This window comes from Arachis stenosperma, chromosome 8 (assembly GCF_014773155.1).
Source record: "Arachis stenosperma cultivar V10309 chromosome 8, arast.V10309.gnm1.PFL2, whole genome shotgun sequence".
Taxonomy (NCBI): domain Eukaryota; kingdom Viridiplantae; phylum Streptophyta; class Magnoliopsida; order Fabales; family Fabaceae; genus Arachis; species Arachis stenosperma.
The window spans coordinates 11,403,636-11,420,295 of record NC_080384.1 but is presented as its reverse complement, the minus strand read 5'-3'; the positions used below and the strand labels follow the sequence as shown (position 1 = coordinate 11,420,295).

The window sequence follows — 16,660 nt, the reverse complement described above, 5'->3', positions numbered from 1 at the left end:
TTCACATTACTAATACTTCTCCTGTCTCTTTCTTATTTTATGGTAAAAAAGAAATTGTAATATACAGATTAAGAAAGAAGAAGAGTGTTTTAGTTGAAGGATTACAACAACAAAAAAAAGAAGAAAACTTTTTAAAATACAGAAGCCCAAATGTCCCAAAAAATAAAAATTAGCCGAAAGCTAAGAACAGCTCAACCACTCTAATAATATGATCAAAAAACTTTTTTTATGAACCAAGTGCAAAATTTTGTAAATAAGCATAGAAAACCAATCAAATGCACCTTCATTATGGCAAAGAGGCATAGCTTCATAGCACCCTATGCTCCTTTCATCTCCTAAAATCTTCCAAATAAATTACGAGAATGAAATTCAACATAGGCATCTAGAAGGACATCCCAATACTTACAAATGATCCTAACAAATTTCTCCAAACAACCTTGCAAGTTGCAACCTCACAGCAAAATATAGCTAACACATTCTAGCACCAAGTGGAAGAACCGAAAGAATACCTTGTCCATGCCATCCAAGTGTATTAAGAATCATTTTCTTTTGTTCCAGGAATTTTCAGTATTCCACACTCAAAAAGAAAACCCTTATAAGGCCAAAAATTTAATGAAGATGCTCATGCCATATTTAGAAACACTGAGAAGCAGCTACCTAAACTATAATACCAAATCATGTTGGCTACTTGCTCACTAACTTCACCATATTTTGATAACCAACCTTCTATAAATTTGTAGAACAAGATGAATCTGCTGCTATGACGGAACCAAATCCGATTTTAGACAAAATACACCAAGAAATGGTCCACTGTCAATTGGTTAACATTTCCAAGTTCACTAACTGGATAGTATACAACGTAGAAGCATACCATCACAATGGATAAACTGTTTCTGGTTGAAAGATCCGAGAAAAAAGTGCACCTTGATGTGTTTACACTAACATGGTTAAACAGCAATTTCTTTAACATGCTTTTCAATGCACCTCATGAGACACTCTCTAACAATATCCTATCAAATTCAACTGCATTCAAATTTAAATTATTTGCAACAGATTTTAGGAAGATATCCCACATGTCATCATCAACTCCAACGGATACAGCCAATGCAACAACCTTGTTAGTTTCTTCCACCATCTCTCTTGCACAAGAAAGCCCATCAATCAATATCGTGTATGTTGATTTGTCAGGCAAACATCCACTTTCAAACATCTCTTCTATAATCCTTATTCCCTCCTTCACGTTACCAACCTTACAAATTCCTTCAATCAACATATTATAAGTAAATGCATTAGGTACGCGACCCTTCTCCACCATATCATCCCACAACCTAACAGCCTCACAGAGCTCCCCTCTCTCGCAGATTCCGACAATCAATGTGTTATATGTCAATAGACTTGGAACCGCACCACCCCCAAATTCATCAAACGCCTTCCTTGCCTCAATCATCTTCCCCTTCTTACACAGCCAATGAACAAGAGTACCCATGACAGCATCATCGCGGCTGCAATTCATCCTCAAGAGCTTCCTCCAAACCTCACAAGTGTTCTCAACATTTCCTTCCTTGCACAACATATCAACAACCCTATAACACAGTGCCGAACTCGGCACATGATTCTTCCCAAGCATATCGTCCAGCACATTAAGTGCCTCCCCGGACTTCTTCCCGTTACAATACGCCACAATCATAACACTATAAGTAACCTCATTAGGCTCAAGCCCATTCTCCTCCATCTCATCCATCACCTTAATTGCATCAACAAACATCCCTTGCCTACAAAACCCACTCACCAAGACAGTGTAAGTAGTTGCATTAGGTAACCACCCTTTTCCCAAAATCTCCATAAAAACCCTCTTTGCACCCCTCATGTCATTCCCTCAAAGCATACCCACCTAAAACAGTAGTGCAACTCACCACATTGGGCACCACACCTATTGCAGGCATCTCATCCAAAACCCTAACCGCTGCATCTACATTGTTCCCTATACAAAGAGCCTTCAGTAAAATATTGCAACTAACCACATTGAGCACAACCCTAAATTTGGCCATACAATTCTTAAAAACAAAATGTGCTAAATCATAGCGCTTGCACTGAACCAGGGCATTAAGCGTGGCGTTCAGGGCCTTCGTGGAGGGTTGAATCCCAAAAGATTCGATCTTCGTGAAGGTCCTTAGTGCCAATTTTGGGCGGCCAGCAAGGCCATACCCGTGAATAACCGTTATAAGCGGTTGTTCGTCGGTGATACGGGAATCACGAAGGATGGCATCGATTTGGGGGAAGTGGTGGGCACGGGAGAGCTTGAGAATGATGGAGTTGAAGGGAATAGGGTAGTGGGCGAGGTGGTTGTTGATGCTATTGGGGTGGTGGGTTAGGGCGTAGTGGAAGATTTGGAGGGAGAGATTTGGATCGTGTTGGCGGGAAATAAGGGAGGCAAGGGTTTTAGGAGTGAGGCGGCGGGGCCAAGGGTGCACTGGGGGAGTGACGGTGAAGGACATGAGAGTGGTGGGTGTAGGAGAGGCAGCAACAGTGATGGCGGCAGAGGTTGCGGCAGAGGTGAAGAAGGGGTGAGAGTGATGGAGGATGTGTATGGAACGGGACATGCCTGCAATTGGCAACTCATTTTCCTAGTTACATATTCATAACCTGCAATTTATGGCTCATTCTAAGTTATTTTCAACAGCAGAGGTGGTGAGAGAGACGTAGTAGTTAAAGCATGAACGCTGTCCGGCTCCGCAGGTGAAGTTGTTGCCGTGGGTGAAGGTTGGGTTTGGTGGAGACCAATGACAACCAGATCAGTCATCAAACCGCACTAGTCACTGGTTCACTGGTCCAACCGATCTAACCAAAAAAATTGTTCCATAATAAAATAATAAATAAATTATAAATAAATATCCTAAAATATCTTTCAAATTTAAAACCCTATATAAAATATCACCAACTAAATGTAATTAATCATCAAAATATGCAAAAAATTGCTGCAAATTTGTTGACAATTAACATAATTATACTTCCATTAAAAAGAGCTGGATTGAATTACAATGCACAAACCTACCATACTCAAATTAGGTTTGTTTTTTAAATCCTTCACTATTCTCATCTTTCCGTCACCCCATAACCCCCTAACATTCCAAGAACTGAAATTCATTTAGAACTATTAGTACACACCTGTTTTTTAGTTTTGGGTCTGTAACGCCTCATCTTCGCCTTTTGTTTCGCCAATTTCTTCCTCAGTGCTATTTCTTCATTCAGTGCCTGAAAAATTGCCATTATGTCATCTTCCTCATTGTACAACACAACACCTAATTCCTTTGCCAGCTCCCAGGTCAGTTTATTTTCCAACATCTGGTCCTCTAGGCATTGAGAGTCACTGACCTCGCCCTCTTTGTCACAGTCACGCTGCCCAAGTCCGGGACTTCCACCACGTTCCACAGTCCGTCCAACATCCCCACTACCTCCATTGTGGGCTAGGTCATTCCCTCGACTAACCCCCAGCCCAACGTCATTTTCGTCTGGGTCCTCGAATACTACTGTCGCATCAATCACCGGGACCATAGCCGGCTGCCACTCGCCCTCCATCAGAATATCATTCCCCATTCCAATCACCCCTCCTTCCACCAACCTCGGATCCACACCGCTACTGGTGTCATCTTTGACAACCCAACCTGGTGAGGCGGCTTCCTCGCCAACAATGCCAGCCCCGTCAGTTCCCCCTCTCCAGCGTCTCCCTCAGTTCGGGCCCAGCCATCCCGACCATGGCCCAGGCGCCTTCCTCGTTCCCTACCGTTGCCGCCTCCGACGCCGGTGTCAGCAACCCCGTCAAGTGAGCTCGCCCCAACCAGGTCTCCTTGCTGCTGTGCAGGAGGAAGACAAAGTCTCGGACTCCCCTCCCAAACCGAGTCATGTCCATCAGGCATAGGAGTGCAGCCCAAAGCGGGTCCAAAGTCCCTCGTCACGCTGTTTTTTTTTTTCCTTGGCCCAGCCCTTAGGACAACCTTCTTCTTTTGTTTTTCTTTGCTAGTAGCCCTTTGCAGCCCATCAGCCCCTTCCAGCCCATAACACCCAGCACGGTAATTACAAGTAACCGTTCTGTCCGAGTCAGCCTCATAGCTATAACCGTAATCACCTCTAAAATTAAGGATTCCTTGATTGATGCCAGTAACGGTATAATACGTTCCTAGTTTTCCGCAATTGTGATCGGTATTGCATTTAACCCATTCATTCAAAATATCATCAGAAATTATTAATCTGCCCTTATCCTCTTCCTCTCCCCGTCGCACCACCATCATCAACCCTTCATCATGGCCGTCCGCCTTAGATGGGCCCGGCTGCCTTCTCTGCCATGTATCCTTTATTGTACTCGAATTTGTTATATCATGGCTCAAGATCTCACAGTTGGTGCTTTCGTTATCAATAAGAACCCCTTTACACTACATGTTACACGCTTCATGACCAACCTCCTTGACCAAAACGCCATATCTCTCCGAATCAACTGTTATATGAATCCTCTCTTGAATCACTTCCATGACACATGTATCAATCTGCACTCGACCTACCATGAACGTGCTGCACAAATGGAGAATGCATGGCTACCTCAACTCATAGGAGACAACCTCCGACGACAAAGCCTGCTACATACTCCTGTGATCCCTTCCACTTCCACTAGACGACAAATTCAACATCTATGTTACCACTCAAATATATAACTATGTTCATGTTATTCTTAAACCTACAGATACCAACAATAATTACAAGTTGGATTTTTTTTTGAAATAAAAAGCTCAATACAATAAGGTGGAGCATCAACGAAAAAGTACTAAACACATGAAATAAACTAATTTTTAATTTTTTTTACTAAAGTCATCACCAACCCAAAAGATCAAATATCAATCGACTCTTTGTAACTCCTAATCGACCTGTTGACTACTCCTGCAACACCCGTTTCTCTATTTCTGAAGATTCTGTCATTCCTTTTTACCCAAATGCTCTAAATGATAACAATAAAACCAAACTCACCATCATTCTATCAAATCGACTGTACGATTGACTCCTGAACCACGTAAACTTACGGTTTCTATATCCACCAGTTCCATATTGCTCTTTACACATGAGCACTTTTTCTTTCTTCCAACTGCACAACCTCATTGAAGACACCCATGTAACAAAGAGGAATTTGACATATTTTCGATAAAAAAACTCAACTCTTCCCCCGCAACAAGCTTCTCTTCCCTTGTATATGCACCATACACCAAGCAAACCGCACAACTGAAAATTATTTTTTGTCAATTCTCCGTCTAAACACAACCATCTCTCCTCTTTGCAACAATTACTCGACCTAAACATCATATCATCCCCAGTATTAATAAACCTCCAGAAGCACCGTTCGATCCCAAAAATTTCAAACCCACCGCATCATTACCCCAAACTTGCATTACATTAAACTTAGTAATCACCTCCTTCTTTATCTCTATCAATTCTAACATATTCACATTATTTTTACACTTAAATTTTTACCATTTTTCACTTTTCAAGACCCCCTAAACCCCTTGTATTCCACGAACTAAGATCATTTAAAAATTCTATTACACACCTTATTCCGGTTTTTGGGGCGGCTCCTTCTTGCTTTCTCTTTCTGTTTTGCTTGCCTTTTTTTTGTGCCAATACTCCATTCTGAGCTTGAAGAATAGTTATAATGTCCTCATCCTCGTCATATAAAACAGCTCCTGATTCGACCGTCAGATCCCAAGCAGCCCTATTTTCAGCCATATCTTTATCCTAACTTTCTCTGTGCTCATCTTGATTAGTTTCACCGTCAACATTCTGCTCTGAGTCCCCCGAATCTTCCAAATTTTTTACAGCCCCTTCATTAGGGGTGAGCACAGGTAGCGGGTACCCGATTACCTGTCCGAACCCGAACCAAACTAATTAAATTGGTTCTAGAACCAACGGGTAATCGGGTTCAACTCAAACCAAACCGATGGTCTTTGTTAGTGATTGGTTCGGGTATCGGTTCTGGGGTGCGGAACCCGAACCAACTCGCGAACCCGATCATATATTAATTAAATAAAAAAATAAAAAATATATAAATTACTTTTTCATTAGACAAAGATTATTCACTATCAATATCTTTGGATTTTAATGAGTTTAGTTTTTAATGTATTTGGTATTTAATATGTTTGGATTATTTTTATTGATGTTACATGTTTATTGTACTTGTTGAATTTTTAAGATAAAAATTTGGTTTTTTTTATGAATTTCAAAGTCATCGGGTACCCAATTACCTGAACCGAACCAATCCGTTCTTAAACAGTTTGGTTTGGTTAGGGTACATGTACAAAAAAACACAAATCCAAACCAAACCGAACCAATTATATTTTAATTAGTTCGGTTCTAGTTTTACCATGAATTCGAACTAAACCGATCCGTACTCACCCCTACCCTTCATCTTCCAACCCAGTTTTCTCCACCACTGTATTCTCATCCTCTAAATCTGAATCCTGCACTGCATCACCTCTCATTAGACGTATGCCAACATACTGCTTACCACTCCCCTCTAAACTAGCATGGATCTCATTAACTATACTTGGTAGAATGTTTTCCTCCGCTGTGCTGTTCGAACAATTACAAGTTGGATTGTTGAGCATTAAATTGATCAATTAATTAATTAATAAACCCATAATAATAATAATAATAATAATAATAATAATAATAATAATAATTAGGTATAGGATAAATATTTTAAGATTGATTAAAAACATTTTTAAAATGATACGATCATTAAGTATAAGATCATTTTGAAAAATAATATTTACATAAATTTTTATGTACATCTTTTTCTTAAATTCTTCCTTATAATATACAAGACAATTGTTCTGTATTTTATATTTTTCATTTTTTATCAATTATTTTTAACACAAAACACAAAAGATTTTCTATATAGCATAACTCGATCCCATTATAATATGTTTAATATGAAAGTCATTAAAATTTCACTCTTTTTCAATTTGTTATCTCTTTATGACTTTTGCGATTTAAAATTCCATTTTACATCTTGAAATAAAAAATAGAGTAATTATTTAAATCAGTTTTTAAGTCAAATATTTTAGTTTCTTAAATTTTAAAATACACAAAATAATTCTTAACGTTTATTTTTGTCAAACAATAATACAGTCCCTTTTCTTTAGTCATTAATGGTGACTGTTGATGTAAAACGTTAATTTACACACATAACCATTAAATATCTATGTATGTATTTTGGACAAATCAGTCCCTAAATTGAAATACAAAATAATCTTCAAAGAGTTTAAAAAAAATCAAAACAGTCCCTGAAAATTTTAAAAAATTTTAAAATAGTACTTTCGATTTATTTAGATATAATTATTTCTAAATTAATAAATTTTAATTTCTAACATTTTCGATCTATTTATCTCAAATTTAATTATTTATATATAAAATTTTTCTATGTATTTTCAAAATAAATTATAAATTAATTTTGAAAAAGTATATTTTCAAAAAAATTTATTTTTGAAATAAATAAACCAATATTTATTTTTGACCATGCACAATATTAATTTAATGTAATTTATAAGTGTCATATTCTATGATCATTCTTTAATAATAAAAAAGAGAATGAGTATTGCTGTTTAAAGAGATAGGAAAACTTTCATTTAACATAAATTGTTCACATAAACAATTAAAAATATTTGTACAAATGCTTATGAACGCAATATTTTGGAACTTGCATGCAATGTGAACCAATTCATATATATGAAGTCAAATTTGTATGTGTTGATCAACGACAAGATCAATGTAAATGATTTACAAAATTTCAATGTGAAACTCCTCGTACTTTGCAATACTTGAAAAAGAAATCTCTTAACAAACCCTAAGTGTTCTCTTTATATTCTTTAAAAAGTTTTAGAATTTAGTTGTTGTAATGTTGCACAAAATAGGCTTAGAGTTAAAACTGTTTGTGCTATCACAGTTAGCAATTATGTTAAAAAAAATATTTTTTCACATAGGAATATTTTTCTAAGTTTATTTAGGGTCAATATCTTAGGAGGTTAGGTATATAAATAATGACCTTCATAATTCAATAACCTCTTAAATTTAGTTGTTATTATTATGATTTCTACAACACTTCAATATAGATATCATATGTTAATGATTAAATAATGTAATTTCTGATGACATTTTATTGTTAATAAATAAAATTATATTTTAGTATATATTTTATTAATTTTTGTATTCTTTATTTATTGTATATTTTTTAATAATATTTTATATTTTTATTAACAAAAATATTATAAGACGATGATTTTTGATAAAAATTAAAAATATTTAAAGAGATTATTTTGAAAATTTTCAGGGATTATTTTGAGACTTTTTTTAATTTTTCGAGACTGTTTTGTACTTCACTACGGGACTGATTTGTCCATAATACATACGTAAATACTTAACAGTCACGTGTGCGAGTTAATATTTCACACCAGCTAGGTCTAGACGTGAGTAGGGTCAGCCCACATAACCCGCCAAAAAAGGTGGGTTGGGATGGAAAATTGGGACTGCCAAATAACAAAAGCTCGCCTAACCCGCACCGCTTAAACCGCGTGTTTTGGCGGGGCAGAGCAGGCTTCTCCTTCGAGTTTAGTATTTTTTTGGTAAGGGAGTATTTTTACAATTTTTGGGTCAAAATCTAACTTTCTCCCACCCAACTGACAAGAAAATGAAGATGAAAATTAAGTGTTTTGAATTATGTTCATTTTGTTTTGGAGACAATATTTATAATTATGTTTTGGATTATGTTTATTTTACTTTGGAGACAATATTTATAATTATATTTTGGATGAAAACTTAGTTTATAATTATGTTTATTAGATATTTATAATTACAAACACTTTAATGTTTGTGAATATAAAAATTATAATCTTTTTATACTTTTTAAAATTATAAATTTATTAAAATGATTGTAAAATTATATATATTATTTAATAGTTAATAGTAAAAAAAAAATAGGAGAGCCCGCCAACCAGCAGTTAGGCAGTGCAGGGTGAGATTTTAAGACCGCTTCACTAGGCGGGGCGGAGCGGGCTTCCTCACTTGCCACCCCTAGACGTGAGTCAAGCTAGACCAAGTTTAAACTCGACTCATGAAAATTGAGCTTGGTTTACGATTCGACTCATTAACAATCGAGCCTATTTCTTAAACTCAAGCTCGGCTCACCAAAATCTCACGAGCTGGTTCAAATAATAGGAACATAATTTATAATTTTATATCAATAAATTATAACATATATTTTAAAAATATTTAAAAAGATCAATTTTATATATTGTCTATCTATCAATAAATTATAATTTTTTTATTTATATCCTACATCAAAATATATACGAAAATAAATATAAAATTTCAAATAATTAAGATCATATATATATATAATCGAGCCAAATCACAAGTTAATGAGATGAGCTTATCCAAGCTTAAACTCAGTTCATTTAATTTACGAACTCAATTTCAAGGTTAAACTCGACTCATCAGCTCACGAGTTCAATTTATCAAGCTATTAATGAGTCGAGTTCAAGCTGGCTCATAAGCTAGCTTGACTTACTTCCAATCCTAGTCGTCACCGTTAGCGACTAACAAAGGGAGATTGTATTGTTTAACGTAAGTAAATATTAAAAACGGTTTTGTATATTTTAAAATTTAAGCGACTAAAATGTCTGATTTCAAAACTTTTAGGGACTGATTTGAGTAATTACTCTTACAAAAATTATGGAATAGGAAGCATAATTCACAATGGAAGAGTGTATGAGAAGCACATGTAGCAATGGGAAACAGTTTTTTTTTTTTGGTAGTTAAAACGGGGGTAGCAATGGAAAACATGAACACAAGCAGTTTGCGCAACAAGTAGCAGACCGTGGAAATGTGTAAGAGAAACCTATCTGCCCATATAAGAGTGCACCTAGGCTTTGGCAAAAAATGTTACCAATAGACCTTGACACAGAAGAGAGGTCCAGACCAAAAAGAAAAGAAGAGGTGAAACACACACACACACACACACACACACACACACACACACACACATATTGCTCCTGTCTATAAAGATTTTAAATTTGATCAAAATGATCAAATTATACCTGATCTTATTTTCACATTTTCTCTTATTTAAATCGTCTATCTCCATCATTTGGTGTGTATATATATATAAGCATTATTAACGATCCTCTATAATGCACAATTGCACATGAATTGTGACAAGTAAAAATGAAGCATGCAGAATTGCGAATTAATTATACACATGGTATAGATTCATAAAAATAGAACCAAACAATAGAATGTCTTCACTAAAGTTTCAAATTACTAATACTTCTCCTGTCTTTTTCTTATTTTATGGTAAAAAAGAAATTGTAATATACAGATTAAGCAAGAAGAAGAGTGTTTTAGTTAAAGGATTACAACAAAAAAAGGGAGAAAACTTTTTAAAATACAGAAGCCAAAATGTCCCAAAAAATAAAAATTAGCCGAAAGCTAAGAACAGCTCAACCGCTCTAATAATATGATCAGAAAACTTTTTTTATGAACCAAGTGAAAAATTTTGTAAATGAGCATAGAAAACCAATCAAATGCACCTTCATTATCGCAAAGAGGCATAGCTTCATAGCACCCTATACTCCTTTCATCTCCTAAAATCTCCCAAATAAATTACGAGAATGAAATTCAACATAGGGATCTAGAAGGACATCCCAATACTTACAAATGATCCTAACAAATTTCTCCAAACAACCTTGCAAGTTGCAACCTCACAGCAAAATATAGCTAACACATTCTAGCACCAAGTGGAAGAACTGAAAGAATACCTTGTCCATGCCATCCAAGTGTATTAAGAATCATTTTTTTTTTGTTCCAGGAATTCCCAGTATTCGACACTCAAAAAGAAACCCCCTTATAAGGCCAACAATTTAATGAAGATGCTCATGTCATATTTAAAAACACTGAAAAGCAGCTACCTAACTATAATACCAAATCATGTTGGTTACTTGCTCACTAACTTCACCATATTTTGATAACCAACCTTCTATAAATTTGCAGAACAAGATGAATCTGTTGCTATGACGGAACCAAATTCGATTTTAGACAAAATACACCAAGAAATGGTCCCCTGTCAATTGGTTAACATTTCCAAGTTTACTAACTAGATAGTATACAACGTAGAAGCATACCTTCACAATGGATAAACTATTTCCGGTTGAAAGATCCGAGGGAAAAGTGCACCTTGATGTGTTTACACTAACATGGTTAAACAGCAATTTCTTTAACATGATTTTCACTGCACCTCATGAGACACTCTCTAACAATATCCTATCAAATTCAGCTGCATTCAAATTTAAATTATTTACAACATATTCCAGAAAGATATCCCACATGTCATCATCAACTCCAGCGGATACAGCCAATGCAACAACCTTGTTAATTTCTTCCACCATCCCTCTTGCACAGGAAAGCCCATCAATCAATACCGTGTATGTTGATTTGTCAGGCAAACATCTACTTTCAAACATCTCCTCTATAATCCTTATTCCCTCCTTCACGTTACCAACCTTACAAAATCCTTTAATCAACATATTATAAGTAAATGAATTAGGTACGCGACCCTTCTCTACCATATCATCCCACAACCTAGCAGCCTCACAGAGCTCCCCTCTCTCGCGCATTCCGGCAATCAATGTGTTATATGTCAATAGACTTGGAACCGCACCACCCCCAAATTCATCAAGCGCCTTCCTTGCCTCAATCACCTTCCCCTTCTTACACAGCCAATGAACAAGAGTACCCGTGACAGCATCATCGCGGCTGCAATTCATCCTCAAGAGCTTCCTCCAAACCTCACAAGCGTTCTCAACATTCCATTCCTCACACAACATATCAACAACCCTACAACACAGTGATGAACTCGGCATGTGATTCTTCCCAAGCATATCATCGAGCACATTAAGTGCCTCCCCGAACTTTTTCCCCTTACAATACGCCTCAATCATAACACTATAAGTAATCTCATTAGGCTCAAGCCCATTCTCCTCCATCTTATCCATCACCTTAATTGCATCAACAAACATCCCTTGCCTACAAAACCTACTCACCAAGACAATGTAAGTAGTTGCATCAGATATCCACCCTTTCCCCCAAAATCTCCATAAAAACCCTCTTTGCACCCCTCATGTCACCCCTCAAAGCATACCCACCTAAAACAGTAGTGTAACTCACCACATTGGGCACTACACCTATTGCAGGCATCTCATCCAAAATCCTAACCGCTGCATCTACATTGTTCCCTTTACAAAGAGCCTTCAGCAAAATATTGCAACTAACCACATTGGGCACAACCCAAAATTTGGCCATACAATTCTTAAAAACAAAATGTGCTAAATCATAGCGCTTGCACTGAACCAGGGCATTAAGCGTGGCATTCAGGGCCTTCGTGGAGGATTGAATCCCAAAAGATTCGATCCTCGTGAAGGTTCTGAGTGCCAATTTTGGACGGCCAGCAAGGCCATACCCGCGAATAACCGTTATAAGCGGTTGTTCGTCGGTGATACGGGAATCACGGAGGATGGCATCGATTTGGGGGAAGTGGCGGGCACGGGAGAGCTTGAGAATGATGGCGTTAAAGGGAATAGGGTGGTGGGCGAGGTGGTTGTTGATGCTATTGGGGTGGTGGGTTAGGGCGTAGTGGAAGATTTGGAGGGAGAGATTTGGATCGTGTTGGCGGGAAATAAAGGAGGCAAGGGTTTTAGGAGTGAGGCGGCGGGGCCAGAGGTGCACTGGGGGCGTGACGGTGAAGGACGTGAGGGTGGTGGGTGCAGGAGAGGCGGCAGCAGTGATGGCGGCAAAGGTTGCGGCAAAGGTGAAGAAGGGGTTGGAGTGATGGAGGATGTGTGTGGAACGGGACATGCCTGCAATTGGCAACTCCTTTTCCTAGTTACATATTCATAACCTGCAATTTATGGCTCATTCTAAGTTATTTTCAACAGCAGAGGTGGCGAGGGAGACGAAGTGGTTAAAGCATGAACGCTGTCCGGCTCCGCAGGTGAAGTTGTTGCCGTGAGTGAAGGTTGGGTTTGGTGGAGACCAATGAAAACCAGACTAGTCATCAAACCGCACTAGTCACTGGTTCACTAGTCCAACCGATCTAACCGAAAAAATTGTTCCATAATAAAATAATAAATAAATTATAAATAAACATCCTAAAATATCTTTCAAATTTAAAATCTTATATAAAATATCACAAACTAAATGTAATTAATCATCAAAATATGCAAAAACTTGCTGCAAATTTGTTGACAATTAACATAATTATACTTCCATTAAAAATAGCTGGATTGAATTACAATGCACAAACCTACCATACTCAAATTATGTTTGTTTTTTAAATCCTTCACCATTCTCATCTTTCCGTCATCCCGTAACCCCCTAACATTCCAAGAACTGAAATTCATTTAGAACTATTAGTACACACATGTTTTTTAGTTTTGGGTCTGTAACGCCTCATCTTTGCCTTTTGTTTCGCCAATTTCCTCCTCAGTGCTATTTCTTCATTCTGTGCCTAAAGAATTGCCATTATGTCATCTTCCTCATTGTAAAACACAGCAACTGATTCCTTTGCCAGCTCTCAGGTCAGTTTATTTTTCAACATCTGGTCCTCTAGGCATTGAGAGTCACTGACCTCGCCCTCTTTGTCACAGTCACGTTGCCCAGGTCCGGGACTTCCACCACGTTCCACAGTCCGTCCAACATCCCCACTACCTCTACTGTGGGCCAGGGCATTCCCTCGACTAACCCCCAGCCCAATGTCATTTCCGTCTGGGTCCTCGAATACTGTTGTCGCATCAATCACCGGGACCATAGCCGGCTGCCATTCTCCCTCCATCAAAATATCATTCCCCTCTCCAATCACCCCTCCTTCCACCAACCTCGGATCCACACCACTACTGGTGTCATCTTCGACAACCCAACCTGGTGAGGTGGCTTCCTCGCCAACAACGCCAGCCCTGTCAGTTTCCCCCTCTCCAGCGTCTCCCTCAGTTCGGGCCCAGCCATCTTGACCATGGCCCAGGCGCCTTCCTCGTTCCCTACCATTGCCGCCTCCGACGCCGGTGTCAGCGACCCCGTCAAGTGAGCTCGCCCCAACCAGGTCTCCTTGCTGCTGCGCAGGAGGAAGACGAAGTCTCGGACCCCCCCTCCCAAACCGGGTCATGTCCATCAGGCATAGGAGTGCGGCCCAAAGCGGGTCCAAAGTCCCTTGTCACGCTATTTTTTTTCCTTGGCCCAGCCCTTAGGACAACCTTCCATTTTTGTTTTCCTTTGCTAGTAGCCATTTGCAGCCCATCAGCCCCTTCCAGCCCATAACACCCAGCACGGTAATTACAAGTAACCGTTCTGTCCGAGTCAGCCACATAGCTATCACCGTAATTACCTCTAAAATTAAGGATTCCTTGATTGATGCCAGTAACGGTATGATACGTTCCTAGTTTTCCGCAATTGTGATCGGTATTGCATTTAACCCATTCATTCAAAATATCATCAGAAATTATTAATCTGTCCTTATCCTCTTCCTCTCCCCGTCGCACCACCATCATCAACCCTTCATCATGGCCGTCCGCCTTAGATGGGTCCGGCTGCCTTCTCTGCCATGTACCCTTTACTGTACTCAGATTTGTTATATCATGGCTCAAGATCTCACAGTTGGTGCTTTCGTTATCAATAAGAACCCCTTTACACTGCATGTTACACGCTTCATGACCAACCTTCTTGACCAAAACGTCATATCTCTCCGAATCAACTGTTATATGAATCCTCTCTTGAATCACTTCCATGACACATGTATCAATCTGCACTCGACCTACCGTGAACGTGCTGCACAAATGGAGAATGCATGGCTACCTCAACTCATAGGAGACAACCTCCAACGACAAAGCCTGCTACATACTCCTGTGATCCCTTTCACTTCCACTAGACGACAAATTCAACATCTATGTTACCACTCAAATATATAACTATGTTCATGTTATTCTTAAACCTGCAGATACCAGCAATAATTACAAGTTGGATTTTTTTTTTGAAATAAAAAGCTCAATACAATAAGGTGGAGCATCAACGAAAAAGTACTAAACACATGAAATAAACTAATTTTTAATTTTTTTGACTAAAGTCATCAACAACCCAAAAGATCAAATATCAATCGACTCTTTGTAACTCCTAATCGACCTGTTGACTACTCCTGCAACACCCGTTTCTTTATTTCTGAAGATTCTGTCATTCCTTTTTACTCAAATGCTCTAAATGATAACAATAAAACCAAACTCACCATCATTCTATCAAATCGACTGCACGATTGACTCCTGAACCACGTAAACTTACGGTCTCTATATCCACTAGTTCCATATTGCTCTTAACACATTAGCGCCTTTTCTTTCTTCCAACTGCACAACCTCATTGAAGACACCCATGTAACAAAGAGAAATTTGACATATTCTCGATAAAAAAACTCAACTCTTCCCACGCAACAAGCTTCTCTTCCCTTGTATACGCACCATACACCAAGCAAACCGCACAACTGAAAATTATTGTTTGTCAATTCCCCTTCTAAACACAACCATCTTTCCTCTTTGCGACAATTACTCGACCTAAACATCATATCATCCCCATTATTAATAAACCTCCAGAAGCACCTTTCGATCCCACAAATTCCAAACCCACCGCATCATTACCCTAAACTTGCACTACATTAAACTTAGTAATCACCTCCTTCTTTATCTCTATCAATTCTAACATATTCACATTATTTTTACACTTAAATTTTTACCATTTTTCACTTTCCAACACCCCTTAAACCCCTTGTATTCCACGAACTAAGATCATTTAAAAACTTTATTACACACCTTATTCCGGTCTTTGGGGCGGCTCCTTCTTGCTTTCTCTTTCTGTTTTGCTTGCCTTTTTTGTGTGCCAATATTTCATTCTGAGCTTGAAGAATAGCCATAATGTCCTCATCCTCGTCATATAAAACAGCTACTGATTCGACCGCCAGATCCCAAGCAGCTCTATTTTCAGCCATATCTTTATCCTAACTTTCTCTGTGCTCATCTTGATTAGTTTCACCGTCAACATCCTGCTATGAGTCCCCCGAATCTTCCAAATTTTTTACAGCCCCTTCATTAGGGGTGAGCACAGGTAGCGGGTACCCGATTACCTGTCTGAACCCGAACCGAACTAATTAAATTGGTTCTGGAACCAACGGGTAATCAGGTTCAACTCAATCCAAACCGATGGTCTTTGTTAGTGATTGGTTCGGGTATTGGTTCTGGGGGTGCGGAACCCGAACCAACTCGCGAACCCGATCATATATTAATTAAATAAAAAATAAAAAATATATATGACTTTTCCATTAGACAAAGATTATTCACTATTAATATCTTTGGATTTTAATGAGTTTAGTTTTTAATGTATTTGGTGTTTAATATGTTTGGATTATTTCTATTGATGTTACATGTTTATTGCACTTGTTGAATTTTTAAGATAAGAATTTGGTTTTTTTTATGAATTTCAAAGTCATCGAATACCCAATTACCCGAATCGAACCAATCCGTTCTTAAACAGTTTGGTTTGGTTC

The 16,660-nt window shown here is 38.1% G+C and overlaps 2 pseudogenes; both read right to left on the bottom strand.

Moving 5' to 3' along the window:
* Nucleotides 1-985: 985 nt before the first annotated feature.
* Nucleotides 986-3,594, bottom strand: LOC130945380 (pentatricopeptide repeat-containing protein At5g16420, mitochondrial-like; annotated as a pseudogene).
* A 7,733-nt stretch (nucleotides 3,595-11,327) lies between these two features.
* Nucleotides 11,328-16,105, bottom strand: LOC130945379 (pentatricopeptide repeat-containing protein At5g16420, mitochondrial-like; annotated as a pseudogene).
* Nucleotides 16,106-16,660: the final 555 nt, after the last annotated feature.